Here is a 20,346-nt window from a genome sequence, read left to right on the forward strand (position 1 = left end):
CACAAGCAGTCCAATTCAGCGTCTGGGACGTCCTCCATAGAGGCCATAGCCAAATCTGGTGAGACTGACAGTCTACCCATTCCCTCCACAGGGGTGAGCGTCCCAAGGGGTATGTTCATTTGCTTATCTTCTTGGGTTCCATTACTATTAATTGTCATTACGCCTGAATGGGGGGTCATATTTCTTTGGATGTTCAAACATAGTTCCAATAATGAGTAATTGTCAATGTCATCATAGTTCGAGGAGCCCAATGTGCCATTATCAAATGCATCCGGTGCAATTATTTCCTCAATGTTAGTAGAATTTATTTCAGGGGGCGGAGTTTGTGGAAAAAACTCAGTAATCATACCTTGATCTGCTGGGATATCGTTCTTGACTTTCTTTTTAGGTTTCTCCATCTCACCTTCCTTGCTTGGTGTGTTCCTGGCTTTGGCAATTCCCTTAGTTCTTCTAAAATTGTACTGGGGCTGTGTGGGTCTTTTCCCAGATGGCATTTGAACTGCCCAAACAGTGTTGCTCCTAGGGTTAGATGACCAGATCAAAGATCCCTCAGTCACCCTACAAGGCACTCTTTCCTATAAGATGTCACAATGGCTCAGTACCTCTGGGTAACGCTAGGGACTTTACTCCCCTCAACAGGATCAAAGGCATACGGCCCACAGTCTCCTGTTGTTGCCGTGCTGCTGGCAGTCCCAACTCTGCAGGTGTCCAAATTTGGCCCCTTATAGGAGGGGACACTATAACTTCAATATGGGCTTCCCCTCACTACCAAGAGAGGACAATGACTTCCTTGTGATCGTATAAACGAGCCACAATGTGCCCAGTCTCTGTATGTTTTAAAATAGACTTCCCACCTCAACAGAAAGAGAAAGCACTAATATGCTCTAAGGCGTCAATACTGGCCGGATTTTGGCAGCACCTCCCCCTGATCGTATCCAGTGAGCGCCAGTGATGGCTACCTATTCACCTAAGCACAAAGGTGAAAGTCTTTGTACTGCTTGTGCCCATGGAGCGGCAAACACCCAAGGTCCAACACAATGGGCTTGAAATCGCCTGTCAAACAGAGCGCAGGACTCTGGGTGCAGGGCAATCCCAACTACCTTACCCGTTGCTCCTGGCCACCCAGCTCCCAGACCCTGGAACTCAGGGCTGCAGGGTCCAGCCGCACGTGTCAGGTGTGGCAAGCGGCACTCTTCAGTGCCCCTCTGTCTGCCGTCTGCCACTGCCGTTGACTTACTTTTGCCCACTTGTACAGGACTCCAGGTCTCCTTGTCTCCTTGGGCGAGTTTTTCGTTGGAGCAGCTATCCGCGTCCAGCGACCGGCACAGTGAGCACACTGAGCGCCATTGCTATGTTGATTCGAGGAAAGGACCTCTTAACGGCTGACACCAGCATGTTGCAGCGCAGATCGCACACCAGCAGGAATCAAGCAATCTCACTTGTTATGCACAGCTCTCAGGTGGGTATTTTGTACTTACAGAGTCAGTCCGAATAAAGAAAGATTGGTCTATTATTATCTGCATCTAGCAAGACACCATGTGATGTATCACAGGACAGTGCCATCTGATATTAGCCTTTCAATGCATGTATGTGTCCTCTGGCATCTCTGCTTGAACAACAAGTGGCATCATTCTAAATGTAGGGGGGACAACACACTAATTATGCTCTTCACATGGAAAGACATAGGGCTAAATACATAAGCAACAACATGCCTTACCCAGAAATAGGCTAGACATAGGGTGGATGAGACAATTGTTCTTGTGGCTTAATCGCTCTGCGACTAAAGAGCTACTTTGTGTCAATTCCAACCCAGAACACAGCCCTTTTAATGAATACGTATCTCTCCTAGACCCACGGAATCAAAAAAACAATGCATTGTAATAAGAGGCACTTTTGGATATTTCACTTGCGTAGATACCACAAACAAATGCTAAACACAACTTCTTGAACATACATGTTAATCATCTTGCCTTTTATCTTTGCATTATGCCATTCCCACATCCATTCCTTCCCTTTATAATGATGTTCTTAATTAATAGGATCTAATGGTCATAGGACTCAAGGACATGGCCAAGCCGGCACAGCCACACAGAAGAACTTGCAAACTGAAATCTGTGATGGAAGGTCACACCTTTCCACCCCTTTGGAAGACGGACACAGGACACAGGGCCGCATTATGAGCTTGGGGGTAACAGCAGTGCTAATGTATCCAAACAGAATGACAAGCATCAAAGGTGGTAATGGGTGACTCTGCACCTGATTACGAGTTGTGGTAAATTCCCTTTCTGAATCCCACAGGACTTTTATCAGGGATTAGGGGATTTGCCTCTGGTGGTCATTTGTCCTTTTTGAAGGGGAAATACCTCAATGCAGATGCTGGAGGTACCTCCTTTGGGGTTTGCAACTCGTAATTTGGATGACTGAGAAATTCCTTTACCTTTTTATTTTTTCAGTTACCTCCAAACACGTAATAAGGCGTCCTCTGTTCCCGAAGACATCATGTTCTTATGGACAGCATCTGAAAAACAGCCCATGTTCATAAGGACAACACTCGTGGTTAGTACCCAGTACTCTGAGTACGCCACTAAGCCAAACAACAACCTATGTGCTACGAGGTCTGTGGAAATATATCCTCATCTGATTCCTTTATGGACGTGCAGGGCATGGGAGGCAAACCTGTAGACCTTATAAAATGATTTTGCCTCTTCACTTCATCTATCCCTCTGTGATGTCCCGCTCCACCAATTTTATCTTTCCTTTACTAGCTGATAGAAAGTCAAGGTGGAGTGCAGTGCCTTACAACTGCCAATACAGAAATGCCAGAACTGAAGGCAACACACAATAGCCAATGCCACAAAATAATGTATTCCTTTATATTTATAGAACACGTAGAAGTTGTTCATGGGCATACATGAGTGCAGTTTATGTACTCACGTAATCACCCACTTGTTCAGCCACTTATCTACAAATTCTCCTCACGGGTTTCATCTTGGATTTATAACATTCCATTGCGGTATACATTTCTCTTCATTTTACCTTATTCTTTATGGGGACTAGCCTGCCTAATCGTTGCTCTCCCTTCTCTTTCTGCCACCCCTCATAGTTACTACTTCTATACCCACAACCTACTATCCCCTATAGAAATACCACAGTAAAATGCAGTGGCCTGTCCTGCGGGGAAAGGGCTGCAGTGGTTTGAAGAGAATACTAGTTTTCCTTCAGACACATGGATACATGAGAAAAACCTCTTACACAGGTGCTCTTTCCTCCTATTGAGGTTTGCCACCAGTCACAGGAATGCTCATATAGATTATTAGCTGTGTGTTAAATCTGGGTGTGGTTTTCTTGATTTCTAAGTTGAATGATGCCAACTGGGGAGGAAGACAACATCTCTTTAATGGTAGAAATTGGCGAAATTGAAATGAGATCGAACTGAGGGAGGAGTAGACAATTTAAATAGGATTTATTTGAGAGAGTTGTAGAAAATTAAATTAAACTTTGTTGAGGGTGAGGCAGAACATCGAAATAGGATATACGATTTAGTTGAATCAATGTGGGAAAAAGAGTTCAGAGAGGTGGAAAATGTAATGATTCACTTGAGGGACAGGTAAAATATTGAACTACGATAAGGTAATTATTTTATTTTTGAGTGTGTATCTACTTGGTTCTTGTGAGTAATGAGGAGAGAAATTGAGTGTTTTCATTCAAAATACCCATACATCACGTTTCATGTCAGTGAGTAGCGAGGAGAAAATCCAAAATTTGCTGGAGGGAACCATACAAATACCAAACAGTGTCTGTAAGTAATCGTTTCATATTTACATGCCTCTTTAGGAGCCAGTACTAGCAAAGATACAAACGCAGAGTAGATTGGATTCAGGAGATAACTTTCATTATCTGTAGCTGACTGTGAAACATATGTGCCATCTTCTTGTGGCTATTACTAGGGAGGAGAAACTATCAGGGACCATCTTGCATGACAAATGCATAATGTATCTTGGCTTCTCTCTTTTCTTTTAGGTAGCCATAATGTATCTTGGTAATGAGTAGGGAAGAGAACATCTCAGAACTGATTGGGGCACCGGGTGTTTACCATTCAGTGGATGTAACTGAATGTGACTACTTGGGAAAGATTATCTGCAAAGAGAAAATCCCAGACTTGGATGGATGCAGGATGTTACTTACATTCAGGGGCTGTAACTGACTGTACAGTACACATGGCATCTTCATGTGCCTTATACTAGGGATCGGAGAATGGCAATGGCCGCGTTCATGTGGTATGATTCAGTGAATTAGTGACTTGAAAGGCAAACATTCTAGAGATTAACATTCATTCATTGTAACTGGATCTGCCACCTTTTTGTGACTTCTTGGGAGGGAATACTAGCAAAGAGAAAGTAACAGAATTGACTAGAGGCATGACATTACATTCAGGTGCAACAAATGAGCATGCAACACATGTTTCAGCTCTTGTGGCTAACCGCTGAATGCCGAAAGGCCCACCACGTACCTGCTTCACATGACCATGCACCAATCTTAGGGTCTACTAGTTGGCCAGGCTTCTCAAGCTCTGATGTGCTGCTTTGTAGTGAACCCCAGCACACGCAGTAGGAAAAAGAGTTTTCAGTAAATTCTCATTATAGCATGCCTTCTAAGAGACATGTGTCATCTAGAACCAGCCATTGTACTCTATCCAACTCATTAACTGGTCCTCTCACAGAACAACCAAGTCTCTTGGTGGACCACACAGGCCACTTCATTTGTCTTGACAAAGAACCTTCCTTTGGTCGAAACACGTGTTGGCTGTGTTTCCCAAATGTTGTGATTGTTTTTCTATAGTTGCAAATTGCACCATTTCAGACTTGCAGGCTTCTATAGCCTCTTTGTAAAACACACATTGAAAACGTTGATCACTCCAGCATTAACTGGCCAATATACCATTGATTCTACCTACCAAGTTCGCCACATGCACACAGTTGCCCCAGGTTTATTCATTTACCCAGTTTTACATGTTGGGGTCCTTCGTTTTTGGGCCCCTACCAAGGAACATGTAGCAGGAATCACCATTTCAATCCTATCCTCTAAACACAGGCCCAGCGCATACGATTACTGCGTTCATCACTCTTTGCTTTGCTCTTTAGACAGGAGAAGTGGGCAAAATGGTATGAATACCTAAACCTGCCAAGGGGAGGCACAGGCAGCTAGATGGTATTTTACATCAGCCAATGCAACTGATGTGTAAACTGGGATAGAAGAAATGTGCACGGTAAATTCAAGTCATCAATTTCACATTCAAAAGTACCTTCTGCCACACAACAGTAGTAGATGCAGTCCAATATAGCTGGAGTAGTTGGTGGGGAGGAGCAGTTTATATTTACTGTTGTGCCAGGATATACAACACATACTGTAGAGGAGCATGACAAGGAACGTTCTTGATATCGACCACCACACATATCGACTGATGAGTGTGAGAATAATGATGAAAATGTTTCACAAGACAAAGATTACAATCCATCCAAGTTCAACCTGCAACACATGATTTTATAAACCACTGATACGAGGATGAAGAGGAGGAAAATATCACATTCACATGAAAGGGATGATAAGAGACAGCTACTCCTCCACCTTTGTACATTGTCCTTTGAACACAGATCAGCTGATCTGAAAGTTCAAAACATCAGCGTGTGGCCCCTTCACCAACAATGCCACCAAAACCATAAAGTTATTGCCAGATGAACATAGAAGGACATGCTTTAGTCCTGAAGAAAATCCAAAGTGTGCAAAATTGGATAAGGAATGAAAACATCTCACGACATAAACTCCTTGTGAGAAGAATATGTACTTGGTGAATGATGAAACATTGGGTATGCTATGTTTGTGAACCCATGTGATGCAGCATTATGCACAGGGCAGTGATGAACTCACAAGACCTCAATTGCAACCCTACCATTGGCACCCAATCACATTCATTTGCAGCGTGTGCTGTCATGTCAGAAAGAAAAGTAGATTTTTGGCTACTGTTTGGGGGGCAAGCCACGCACACACTTGCTCAGTGGTGCACAGTGCAAGCAGGATTAGCAGAGTCTACTTTGCACGGGTTCAGTGTGAAGGAGCTGTTTCCCAGATTCCACAACTTGTATTGCAAAGATGCATCACATTTACCGCAGTAGGGCAGTTAATAGTTCATTTAGAGGACCAGAAATACATGACATTATGGATATGTGGACAAGTGGACAGACCATTATTATGAGGTTCTCATTGTATGATATGATATGGCATTTATAACGTGCCTATACACAAGTGTTTCAAGGCGCGACGAGGCAAGGGAAGGCGAACAAAGGGAGGACAGACAACGATCCTACTAGGCCAGGTATCATTCAGATTGCGCAAGTGCGTTGGAAAGGGGCAGGGACAGTGCAGTACATGGGAATAGATAATAACAATAAGTAGGGTAAAGGAAATAGTTCCACTGGTTAGATGCGCTGCTTATGTAGAAATTACAAAAGTTGCCCAAGTGTATTACAGTATGGTGGAAAATAATATCTGAAACAATAGTAGTTAAAATAAAATCTTGTATTCCTCTAGAAGTCTGCCGACACGTGTTTCGACCTGTGACAAGGTCTTTCTCAAGGCAAGACGGGCATATAATGTTGATATCTGTAGCCTAGGGGCTTGGAAGTCGGTTAAGAATGCAGTGAATGTATACGGCTGTTGCCTCTGTGTTGCTAGCCCAGTTCCTGCGTGTTAGCAACACAGAGGCAATAGCCGTTGAGACTCACATCGGGTAATGAGACCCATCGTATAAGGAGGTAACTATCTGAAATCACCACTTGGTATAGCCATAGTGACGCATTCTCAGCTAACCGCAAACAGGACTTTCTATCAGAAAGGTTATCCGCCAAGCGCATTCACTGCATTCTTAACGGACTTCCAAGCCCCTAGGCTACAGACATCAAAATTATATGCCCGTCTTGCCTTGAGAAAGACCTTGTCACAGGTTCGAAACACGTGTTGGCAGACTTCTAGAGGAATACAATACAAGAATGTATTATAACTATAACTGTGGAAGGGACCTGGGTCCAATATCAGAGGGTGTCCAGGTACCAGTGCAGGTCCGGTAACCGCCAGGAAGTCAGCAGAAGAGATGAAGAGAAAAAGCAGAAGCAAAGAGAAAGGTTTTGAGGTGCTTCCGGAACTGGAGATGGTTCTCCTCAAGTTTAAGGGAGGCACCAGCCAAAGAAAGAGATCTACCACCAACACGTTGCTTGGAGAAGCGACTGACCCTGAGGGAGTTGGAGGCGGTTTGCTCAAAGAGCTCGAGAAGGAAAATATTTAAGTAGAGACAGTTGAAGGTATTGGGCCTCATTACAACTCAGGCATTAAGGGTTAACGCCGTCGTTAACCCTTAACGCCTGATTCCGATTTTAATGGCTGCTTTTAGCAGCCGTTAAAATCCATGGCACTAACCCGCCATGATGCTAATTACGCCACCGTAATTTACAGTGGCGTAATTAGCGCCTTCCCCACTCTCATTATGCCCTATGGGGCAAAAATGGGAATGGGGAAGGGAAAATGGGAAATAGGGATTTACCGCCCCACTCACCTTGGAATGGGGCGGTAAATCCACCATCCACCATGGTGTAAACATAGTTTACACCATGGTGGTAAAGTTGGCGTAATTACCGCCTGGGTCGTAATGACCCCCATTGAGGCCCTAGAAGGCCTTGTGGACGATGCAGAGGGTTTTGAACTTAATCCTTGCAGCCACTGGGAGCCAGTGCAGAGATTTCAGTCCTGGAGAGATACGATCCCAGGGCTTGAGGCCAAGGACAATTTTCACAGTCCTGTTCTGGATAAGTTGCAGAGGGCGGAGAGTAGAAGCAGGCAGATTTAGGAAGAGGCTGTTGCAATAGTCCAGCCTAGAGAGAACCAGAGCTCTGGAGACAGTGAGCTTCTGGGGGAAGGAGAGAAAAGGAAGAATACCTCTGAGGAGGTGCGGCTGGTAGTGTGACTTCTGAGAGATGTCAGAAATGTGACAAGAGAACGAGAGTGTGGAGTCGAAGATGACCCCGAGGTATTTAGCCTTGCAGGTGGGAGCAGGAAGAGGGCCAAGAGAGGCTGGCCAGAGAGCTACATGAAAGGAGGGAGCGGGTGTGCCGATGAGGAGAATCTCAGTCTTACTGGCAGTAAGGCAGAGGTCACTGGCCGCACAAAAGACAGTCAGAGATGAGGGAAGGAGAGGAGGAGGCCGAGGGTAGCCTAAAAATGAGCTGGGTGTCATCCGCATAGCACTGAAAGTTGGGGCAGAGAGCGGCGATGCGGTGGGCAAGGAGTGCGAGGTATTGGTTGAACAGCCAGGTAGAGAGGTTAGACCCCTGCGGGACACCATAGGTAGAGAAAAAGATAGCGGAGAGGAAGGACCCAAGTTGGACCTGGGAGGGTCGGTCAGAGAGGAAAGAAGCCAGCCACGCCAGAGCCTGACCAGTGTTACCCAGGTTATCACAGAGCTGGTTGAGCAGGATGGCATGTGCCAAATGCAGAAGAGAGATCAAGCAGGATGAGGACGCAAGGGTTGCTAGAGTCAAGGTTGGAGAGCAGGTTGTCACGGATGTTCAGGAGAGCAGTTTCCATGCTTCTGGCAGCTCTGAAGCCACACTAATGGTCAAGAAGACAACCAACAGATTCAGTGTGGAGATTAAGCTGGGAGATGGCCAGTTTCTCCAGGAGCTTGCCCAGGAAGGGAGTGATGGAGATTGGGTGATAGATTGCCGTGTAGGAGGGGTTGGCACAGGGTTTCTTAAGAAGAGGATGCACAAGTGAGTGCTTCAGGGGTGATGGGAAGAATCTAGTGGTGAAAGAGTAATTGCAGAAATCAGCCAGGGCAGGAGCCAGGGAGTCGATGAGGTCCTTGATAGTTTTGGAGGAACAGGGGTGAACCTGATGAGACTGTTTCGATCGGACATGTCTAGAAACCTTGTCTGTGGAGAACAGGGGAAAGGCAGAGAAGGAGGGAGGAGGGTGGCTGGAGAAGGGCCAGAGGAAGAGCAGGGAGTAGAGAGAGGGAGGGGATAGGAGGAGAGTGAGGACACGCTGTCCTGAGTTTTAGAGATGAAGAGAGAAGCCAGTGCCATGCAGAGGGCCTCAGAAGGGACAGGAGAAGTAGAGACTGCGGCACGATTGGCCAGTTCCTTGCAGATTTTAAAGAGTTCAGCCGAGTTGTTAGATGCCGCAGAGACGCAGGCTTGGATATGAGCTCTCTTATTGGTTAGGACAGAGAGCCGGTATTGCCTTTGGAGCAGGCACCATGTAAGTTTGTCTGAGAATGTACATGAAGCCCGCCATTGCCTCTCGGCCACCCTGCACTTGCGTTTTAGGGTGACGAGGTCTAAATCGTACCAGGAGTTGCACTTGGCTTTGGGCTTCAGGCGGATTCACATAACAGGCGCAAGGATATCAAGAGTATCATATATAGCAGAGTGGAGCGTGGAGAGGGCTGTGTCAGGGTGAGAGTTAACCAAAGGCAGAGCGGGGTGAGAAGGTGGCGTTGAAAGTCTCAACTGACGCGATGACCGAGAATGTGGTTGGCAGTGATGGAAGTGGCTTCGCCTGAGCGGGAGGGAGGGTGAGGGAAAGTGATCACTCCAGGAAAGAGGATTGGAGAGAGGGACAGAGAGGGGAAGGTCTGGGGAGATCAGAACATCCAGAGTGTGCCCTGCAGAGTGAGTTGGGCCAGAGGGGAGAATAATGAGTGAGAGAGAGTCACAGAGGTTGCGAAAGAGTCCAGAGGGAGGACAGGAGGCATCCAGGTGGATGTTGAAGTCTCCAAGAAGGAGGAGTTGAGTGGTTGAGGCCATGAGTGAAGAGGAGAGGTCCACCAACTCAGAGAGGAATGAGGAGATCTGACCAGGTGGCCGATAGATCAAAGCCACAGTAAGGGAATAGCTAGGGGAGAGGGAGAGCCTGCAGACGAGGCATTCAAAAGAGTAGTAGGCCTGCATAGGATTTACAAAGGCAGGAATCCACTCGGGGAATATCAGGGCTACACCCCCTCCAGAGCAGTTGGACCTGGGTGTGGAGAGGATCTCTTAGCCGTCAGGTAGGAGCGTGTCAAAGCTAGTGACAGAGCTGGCTGTGAACCATGTCTCAGTGAGATCAAGGACATCGAGGTCAAGTTCTTCCAGAAGGCGGCAGAAGTCAGAGGAGTGTTTGGCAGCAGAGCGAGATTTTAGAGTGGCAATATGGAGAAGGTTGCCATCCTTGAAGGACGTCTGGGGAGGGGAGAGAGTGACAGAGAGGGGAAGGTCTGGGGAGATCAGAACATCCAGAGTGTGCCCTGCAAAGTGAGTTGGGCCAGAGGGGAGAATAATGAGTGAGAGAGAGTCACAGATTATTACGAAAGAGTCCAGAGGGAGGACAGGAGGCATCCAGGTGGATGTTGAAGTCTCCAAGAAGGAGGAGTTGAGTGGTTGAGGCCAGGAGTGAGGAGGAGAGGTCCACCCACTCAGAGAGGAATGAGGAGATCTGACCAGGTGGCCGATAGATCAAAGCCACAGTAAGGGAATGGCCAGGGGAGAGGGAGAGCCTGCAGACGAGGCATTCAAAAGAGTAGTAGGCCTGCATAGGATTTACAAAGGCAGGAATCCACTCGGGGAAGATCAGGGCTACACCCCCTCCAGAGCAGTTGGACCTGGGCGTGGAGAGGATCTTTTAGCCGTCAGGTAGGAGCGTGTCAAAGCTAATGACAGAGCTGGCCGTGAACCATGTCTCGGTGAGACCAAGGACATCGAGGTCAAGTTCTTCCAGAAGGCAGCAGATATCAGAGGAGTGTTTGACAGCAGAGTGAGATTTTAGAGTGGCAATATGGAGAAGGTTGCCTTCCTTGAAGGACTTCTGGGGAGGGGTACAGATCAGAGGTACGCCCTTCGAAGGTGTAGAATGAGCACCATTCGGGGCAGAGAGGGAAGGAGAAGGCAAGGTAGCTAAGGAGGAGCTAGAAGGGGAAGGCGAGGTAGCCAAAGAAAGGGGAGAGGGGACAGCAGGAGAAGAAAGGAAATTGATGAGGCGCAGGAAGCGTCTATCAAAGAGGTGAAGGTTGGCCTGAGGGCCTTGGACATTCGTGTAGACATTAATGATGACCTTAGATAAATGGAGGGAGGGCAGGAGGGCGTCCCAACCGGTGACACCAATAATGGGCGAAGAGGACAAAGAAGAAAGCACAGAAACCATATGAAGGGTTCATAGGTCTGGCGAAGGAACGACAAAGAGGTTGTCGGTGAGAGTTTCCTTGGAGGAGGCACTGGTGTAGGTGTCAGCGATAGGGAGACCTGGGTTGGAGACCAGGATGTCCTTTTTAAACTTCTTCCTACCACTTTTAGCGAGGAGAGCAGGATAGTCAAAAGAGAAGCAGTTAGAGAAGATAGGTGAGACATAGAGCACATAGAGTGGGTGGGAGAGGGGAGAGGTGGAAGGGAGAGGGGGAGACGCTAGAGAAGGACAATAGAGTAGGCAGACAAGACAGCAAGAGACAAGCAAGTTCAGCAATAGGGCAAGACAACGACACTTAGGATTAAGAGTAGGGGAGAAGATACACCTAAATTTGAGAATCCTGAGTGGAGGGAGAAAAGGCCTAGTTTTCACAGTTCAATTCTTTTTAAAATACTGATGCAGTGCATATTATAACAACACAGGGAAAACACACCTAAGTTTGAGAATCCTGAGTGGAGGGAGAAAAGGTCTATGTTTCACAGTGTATTTTTTTGTAAAATACTGATACAGTGCATATTATAACAACATGGGGAAACACAACTGAGTTTGAGAGTCTGAAGGTGGAAGGGGGGTATGCACTGAAGCCTGTGGGACTAGCCTGGATTATTGACTGGCAACTGGTGTCCCCTGCGGACACCTGCAGACACAACAGGAGCTGCTACAGTGGGAGCCGCCCTTTGCCTAGGAGCCCTTAGCCACAGGGGCTGCCGGGCAGGGGGGTGCCCTGGGAGGAGAGACTTAAGAGGAGGGGAGAGCCAATCAGGAAGAGGGAGCAGGGAAGGGAGAGATAGAGAGCGCTCGGTCGTGCCTTGCCCAAACACGTAAAAGCACAATATCAGGAACAAAATGAAGGAGGGAGTGGATGCAGCAGCCTTACCTCAGCCTGGTTGTAGACTGTCAGACCTTCTCTTCCCCTTCCAGCAAATCTATATCCGGATCCTGAATTAATCCATGAAGATAGTAGGTACATGAAATCTAATACCCAGGCAATTTGTGTGTGTGAAAGGAGAAGGGGATCTAGGAGAAGGCGGGGGAAGTGGTGAAACAGACTAATTCTCAAACAAATAAAGCACAATTTTGGTGCTACTGACACTTCGTCTAAAAATTTGGTACACAATGACTTGGCAAAATCATTCATGTCCCCTGCTTTGTGCATGTCCTTCATTTTGTGGAGATGCTGCCAGTCGGTCACGTAGATAAGCTCACATTTCAGCCTGGCATAAAATGCAAGAAATGTATTGCACACATTGTATATAAGCAACTAGTTGAAACATCACAACTTGAAGATTGTGATTGATACTGGGTGGTATTCAACTTTCAGCATGTACCAGGTGCATGACTAGTGCAATGACTTCCCTGATAATAGCAGACATCTATAAAGGGGATTAGATGGGCCACTCATTGCATCAAAACAGTGGCAACGGCTGGCTGATGTCTGTTCTGCACTTCATCCTTTTGGGGATGTGACTAAGTGTGTTAGCTGTCACACAGCATAACTCAGTGCGATACTGCCACTGGAATGCCTGCTAGAGGTAAACCTGTCCAGATGTTTGGCTAGCAAGATGGATGCAACACGGCCCGTGAGGAATGTGATCTTAGCTTCTGTGGGGATCCAGGCATAGCTGCAATGATATGATATGATATTGTATTTATAGCGTTCCTATACACAGGAGTTTCAAGGCGTGGCCAGGCAGGGGAGGGGAATCAAGGGGGGGTATTGATCTTACTAGGCCCAGTAACATTGAGATTGCACAAGTGCAGGGGGGGAGGAAAGGGGAAAAGTGCCAGGGAAGGGTTGGAGGAGCAAGTGCAGGACACAAGATGAAAACATTGAAAAACAAACAAGATGTGCAGCCAGCAGGAGGTGGACTGTAGGGTTGCAGATAAGACCCAACATGCAGGGTTGCCAGGAGGCACTGGAGGTGTGCAACTTGGAGGGTAGGGACATGGGCCTGTGATTCAGAGTGTAGCCAGGTAACCAGTGTAGTATCAGACAGGCGATACGCAGGGAAGAGGAAGAGAGAAGGCAGAAGCTAAGAGGAAGTCTTGAGCTGCTTCCAGAACCAGAGGTGTTTCTGCTCAAGTCTCAGAGAGGCAGGGAGGCTGTTCCAGAGGGAGGCACCAGCTGAAGAGACAGATCTGCCCACAGCTCATTGCTTGGAAAAGCAACTGACCCTCAAGGAGTAGGAGGTGGAGGAACGGAGAACTTAAGTAGGAAGATACTTCAGAAGGGAAAGCTGGAGATATTTTGGTCCCAGGCCCCAGAAGGTCTTGTGGACAATACTGTCATGACCGGAGTACAAATACAGTGTTACAACTTCCTGCCAGCAGTACCTGGAGGTTGCCTCGGCGTCTATTGCAATACCGACACCGGAGGCACTACATTTCCCAGCGTCCCAGAATCAGACACAGTCACGTGATTCACACGCGAAGTGCTTCCCATCACTTTCATCAGAAAGCTATATGATTGAGCTGTTAACACTGTTCAAGCACTCCTTAACTGTGGTTGTCCTCGTTAAGTCGTGCTACGTTTTTGTGTTTCCTATGTTTTCCTGGTACCTCGATATTGGACTGCTTTACGGATTGCCCTGTTTATGCCTCCTCTGTTTCCCAATGCCAGGCCCCTCCCCATGTTGAACTCTCTGGTTACCGAACTTTTCTTCGTCCCTGACACTGTCTCTGCGATTACCCTTGAAACCATTGCCTTGTCTCTTCCCTTGGTCTGCTCTGTGTTTTGACACCGTAAGGGTGTGCCTTTTCCCAGAGGAATATTCGCACATGCACTTTTGCAAGTGTTCCATTTCACCTTCGTCCCTCCGAGTCCCACCATTGACTTGTGCTGCTGAACTATCTTCTGTTTCCTTTTGCCCACTGTTTCTTTACCGGTCTTCACTGTGCCCCAAGATTTCTTACTATATCTACCCAATGGACGCTATGCAGCTGGATTACTTTGTGCACCATATTCCTCTATACTAAGGACAACTGGACACTCTGCTGATTATCCTCTGTTGTCACCCTTCCCTCCAGCACTGTTGGATTATTTGAATGGACGCTTTGCTGCTCATGGTGGATTGTTATGGAGACAGGTTAGTTGCGCCCTCGTGCCATTCGGGATAGGTTGTTTGGGACTTCTTCACTGAGAACAATTCTTGGGGACCTGCCCTCAGACTTCACTGCTTTCACAAACAATTCCCTGGTGTTTCACTGTCACCATAGTCAAGTGGGTTCTCCGCAGTTTCACTTTACACTGCAGGTAAGAGTTGGGTTGTGTGGGGGCTGTAAGTTGCATTACGTTATCAAGGGCTCTGAATTTTGACCTTACCTTTTTTCCTCCTAGCTCTGTTGCTGCTCCTGACTTTCACCCAAGCCCCTGGCTTGTCAGGGGTATTTTCTACCCAGCAGGCTGCGCTCTTTGGGGGAAGGTTTTTTTTTGTCATCGGTCCACGATCTACGACTGAACCAACTACGAGGAAGTGATTAGAGCAGGCTCATCACTCTAGTGGTTCATGAAAAATACAAAGGGCCTTGAACATGATCCTTGCAGCTACTGGGAGCCAATGGAGGGATTTCAGTGCTGGAGAGATACGATCCCTGGGCTTGAGGCCAAAGAAAAATCTTGCAGGCCTGTTCTGAATGGGTTGCACAGGACAGAGAGTAGAGGCAGGCAGATTTAAAGTAGTCAAGCCTAGAGAGAACCAGAACTCTAGAGACAGTGAGCTTCTGTGGGAAGGAGAAGAAATAAAGAATACCTCTGAGGAGGTGCAGTTGTTACTTTGACTTCTTAGAGACGCCAGAGGTGTGGGGAGAGAAGGAGCGCGTGGAGTTGAAGATAACCCAAAGGTTCCTTAGCCTCACAGGTTGGAGCTGGAAGAGGGCTAAGAGAGGCCGGCGGGAGAGTGAAGGGAAAGAGGGGTGCAGGTGTGCAAATGAGGAGGATCTCCGTCTTGGTGGCATTCAGGCAGAGATCATTGATGACACACCACTCTTGGATTGCAGACAGGCAATCCGGGATGAGTGAAGGAGAACATGCGGCAGAGGGGATCCTGATGGCGAGCTGGGTGTCATCCACATAGCACTGGAAGTTGGGGCAGAGAGCAACAATGTGGTGGGCGAGAAGTGCCAGGTATTGGTTGAACACCAGTGACAAAGGTTAGACCTCTAGGGAACACTGCAGGTGGAGAAAGAGATAGAGGAGAGGAATGACCAAAGTTAGACCTGGGAGGGTCGGTCAGAGAGCAAGGAAGTCAGCCAGGCCAGAGCCTGATCAGTGATACCCAGGTTAGAATGGAATCGGTTGAGCAGGATGCCATGGTTGACACTGTTAAAGGCAAAGGAGAGATCGAGTAGGATGAAGACCAAGGGGAGGTTAGAGTCAAGGCTAGAGAGCAGGTCTTAACGGATGTTCAGGAGAGCAGTTTCCGTGCTTCTGGCTGCTCTGAAGTCAGACTGATGGTCAGGGAGACAACCAACAGATTTAGTGTGAAGATTAAGCTGGGAGATGGCCAGCTTTTCCAGGAGTTTACCCAGGAAAGGAGTGATAAATTACATTGATATAATTTCCTAGCCTTTGTTTAGTGATTAAAGTGGCCAGATTTCATGTGTGCTTGATGAGTGCTTGGGAAAGACATCAGAGCTAGACACAGTTACAATGTGCAAAGATGCACTGATGCAGCATTTAGAAAACAAATTGTTTGATGAACAGAGGCTGGCAGAATATGCGACAATCCTTGTGTTTAGTCCAACACCAGAGATATCAAGAACATTACCTTCTTTATCATGAAGTAACACATTCCTTTTGTCACCTACACCACCTCATTCACAATCTGTGAACTCTTCTCATAAACCTCAGAGCTTGTGGGGAAAACGCCTCACGCTGCTGGGAATCGTCAATGTGGCTGATTCTACCACACCATACAGCTCTCTTGGTGGATACGTATGAAATTGACAAATTCCACACACGTAGGAATGATGATCCAACATATTACTGGGTTAATAAGAAGTTCATTCAGGGTCTAGCTCTTGTAGAGTAGCTGTAGAAACTCTATGCTGCCCCCCAGCCAGTGCACTATCTGAGCAAATCGTTCTGGGACTATTGTGTCCATCTGCAGTTGCCTTGCAGTGCTTCATGTTGAACAATTGATATTCACTAATCCAAATGAACAGTACAATGGGAAGACTATGGAAAGATGTCTAGCAAACCTACACAGCAACAACAGCCATGTGGGAATCAGCATGGAGCCTCAGTATGTATGCTGAAGTGTACACCTAGCTAATAATCTAACATCAAAACCCTGTAAGTAATGGGAAAACCCTGTAATACGCTTATTGAGGATTTACAGTACATGTAAGCACCATTTATATTGGCCAAATCACCCACCTTGCGGACACATTTGACCACTATTTTTGCACCATTTTAACTCTGATACATGACAGGCACAAATTCCAGGATGTTGTATATAATTTCACCATTAGGTGGCATTAGCCAATATCATTGTTGTACTCTTTGAGTACAATCCTTTCAAGCTCAATCTTGAAAGATCTTCACAATTGGGCCGCTATTGCAGGCTGTTTAGATCTTTATCAATCTGGCTTGAAGAGGGGAGTAGGGACATTCCTTAATTGCTTGGTATTACAATTTCTGGCCAATCAAGCCAAGCTGACTAAAATACCTATATTTCTTGATATTTCGCAGTCGTTTGACTCTGTGATTAGATCTAGATTACGGCAGCAATTGCAAGTATTAGGTTACCCCTTTGCTTTAGTCAGTATTTTAGAAGCCCTCCATGTCGAAACAAGATCGAGGGTGAGAATTGACCAGTGTGATACATTCACAAGATGGATTGATAAATCACTGTGGCCTGCATCAGGGTTGTGTTCTGGCCCCATTTTGACTTAATTTATATATAAGCAACTTGGTTTTGGTGTTGAAGAAAGTTCTGGCTAACCTCCCTGAAATTGGGTGAAATACACTTGCCTCGTTTGGTGTATACACCCGATATAGTTTTATGTGATCTCAATCCTATAGGTTTACAAAGATTGCAGTCGGCTTTAAATGGCTACCTGAGTGCCCTGAGATTAAGGCTGAATTCCATGAAATCTAAAGTCCTAGTTATTCATCCATATAGGAAACCCTGAAGTAGAAATAGTTTTACATGGCATATAAATAATAACAAACTAGAAATAGTAAATCATTTCAGATATTTGTGGATTACGGTTCACTCTACCAAAGTGAAACAGGTTCTTAATAATTCAGCTAGAGCCTCTTTTTTAGCTGATGCACTTTAGTTGAGCCAATTTGATAAAACGTGTGGCTGCTTTTCACTTACTCCGTTGTCGGGTTTTTATAATCAAAGAAATGGCCCAAAACTGTTATCTGGGTTGGAGACCATGGCTCAAAGTTTGGATTAGTCTATATTGGAAGCTATATCATGCAGGAAAACTCTTGTTATACCCCAAGGTGTACCAGTAAAATCTATTTGTCTTGAATTGGGGCTTTCTTTTCTCCATGCGCATCAATCGGAAGGTACTGCAGTTATATGGAAAGGTTTTGTCTCCTCCTCCAGGTAGTTATTTGTTAAGTTCGGGGCAGAGCTGACATTAAATTTGTGCAAGGTTTTGCATCAATGAAAAGCTAATTGTGATTCTGTATTCTAAGGGGTCAATTCATCAGAAGAGGAATTATGTCTTCTCCCAGGTAAAATCCCCCAAGAACATTTGGAATTGGATTGTATTACTAGTAGGGAATTATTGATGAAATACCATCTCTCTGAAAATGTTAAGCAGAATATTAAATCTTCTAACCTGATTTCACCTTATTTAGTGAAACTTGGTTTGCATGTGTTTAGGAATTCTATTTTAAGAATTAAGTTGCACCTTTATCCCACTAGAGATGTTTTAGGTGCTGTAGGTGTTTTAGGAAAATGAGAGTCTTTGTTGTTACTTTGATTCTGTAGTAGAAACCCTAAAACATCTATTTATGGAGTGTAATTCCCTATCCGACGCTCGCTTTCAAATATTTGGAATTGCACCTGGATAAAAGAGTGGCCAACGAAGTTAATGCAGAGCCGGTGCATTCTATTACTAAAAAGGAATGTGTGTTTGTTGCTTTCTGCTCTGAAATGCAATCCCTAATGTTGATAGAACTGAAAACACACTCGAGATTGTTAAACGAAATGGTGCCTGCCCTTACAGCTCTGCCTGAGCTAATCAATGATCTATTAAGCACAACACACGTCGAGGCTGCATTTAATATGCAAGAATCATCGTCTGTGTGTGATGCTATACCTGCTAAAACATGTGTGGTATCTGATAAAGAAACGCATAAAGCACCAACAAACTGTAGCGATGCAACTGCGAGTATGTTATCTTCAGGTGTTTGTTTGGAGAGTACTTTAAACTGTGTTACCTTAGGGGTAATAGCAGATCCAAATCAAGAAAAAGTTATGCATGACACAATCAATGATATTATGAAACCTGAAGGTTTAACTATCATAAGGGATGATGATACTTCTGCATTTGTTGAGAAAATATCTAAGAGAAAAGAGAAAAAGCAAAGTAAAAACAGGCTAAAATTGCAAAGGGAATTAACACCTCCTCGTGGAAATTTATAAGAAATGTCGATTTACGCGATGCCTGGTCTGAACGACAGGTTTGCGTTAAGGGAAAGAAGGCAATTGAATCCAGTAATAACAATGTCCTTCCTCCTATCGAGCCATCAAGTAAAAGGGAGGCTGTCACTACAGAAGACAGCAGCATTTTATTACCAACTGAATATAGTGAGGGCACCACTACGCTCTCAGAGGTAATGAAAAATAAAGTAACCTCAGACAGGTTTGACAGCAATTTACATGCCTTGGAAAGAGGAGTTCAAGATATGTTTGATATCTTTAAAAATCCAGACGCTCCATCTAAACCTAATACTCCAGTTACCATGCTTAATGCCGACCACTTGGTCCCTGTGATTCAGCCCGATTATAACACAACTAGTAGTACGCAAAGCATGCAAGGTAATAAAGTTGGAAAGTCATCGACATGTGCTACTGCTGAAGTGTTTGAACTCAAATCCAGTCTCCATGATAAAAAGAAAGTGTGTCCCCAGTCTATCCAATCTGTTGAAAATAATGCTTTAGCCCCAAACAATTTAAGGGAAGTTCATGAGGTGGTTAACAAAAATATGGTTAGTGAGTCGCAGCTTACTAGAGAAGTAATTAGCTCACTCATTGATGAACTTTTTAACCAAAAACTCAATGATGCAAAACGTCTGCTACCTAATATTCTGATCTATCACAAGGTAACGAAGCAAATGTGAATATTATAAATAGTCAGAACTTAGTTAGCAGATCGAATGATGCGTCCAATACAAAAGTAAGCCCAGGACAAGGAAGAGCAGCAGCTAATGCAATGCAAAATGGTGGTTATGCGAGTATAGCAATATCAGATTCTACTCACAGGGATAAAGATGCTAGGAGGTCAGATGGTCAAAACCTCAGACATCCTGTTTATCCGAATGAGCCAATTCTAGTATTATACTATGTGTTTGATAAAGGCGGCCCAAGGGCCCTAAACAGGCATTACCTTTTAAATTTATTTAGTGAAATAGCGGAATTATGTCTGATATTCAACTTGTTGATTACATCCGCAATGAGAGGTTTGTCTATGTGAGGTTAATTATAGTATCTCCCCTGGTGAGGTCCTTGATACTAAAGGAGGCTGGTGCCCTGCACAAAAGAGGTTTTGACATACTGCAATATTACGATGGACCCCAAAGCGTTGATACCTTAAGATATCCTGAAAATAATACATAGGACGCTGTAGGCTATGGTACGGAAAATATTGGATCACAGATTCATACTAGTAAGGAGGTTGGTATGTCTGCCATAGCTGAAGCTAGGTCTCAATTGGCTAACATGCAGGAATGGAGGACACTTGCTATGTCTCTAAGAGAATCTATAGACAAATTGAAATTTGCTAAGGGATCACTTTAGCAAGCACACACCATTACGTCTTATCTCATGGAACACAAGGGGTTGCTCACACTTAGTTGCTAATATCAAAATCGTGAAGTTATTGGAAGAGCACAAT

Source organism: Ambystoma mexicanum, chromosome 9 (genome assembly GCF_040938575.1).
Source record: "Ambystoma mexicanum isolate Mex_15411 chromosome 9, UKY_AmexF1_1, whole genome shotgun sequence".
Taxonomy (NCBI): Eukaryota; Metazoa; Chordata; class Amphibia; order Caudata; family Ambystomatidae; genus Ambystoma; species Ambystoma mexicanum.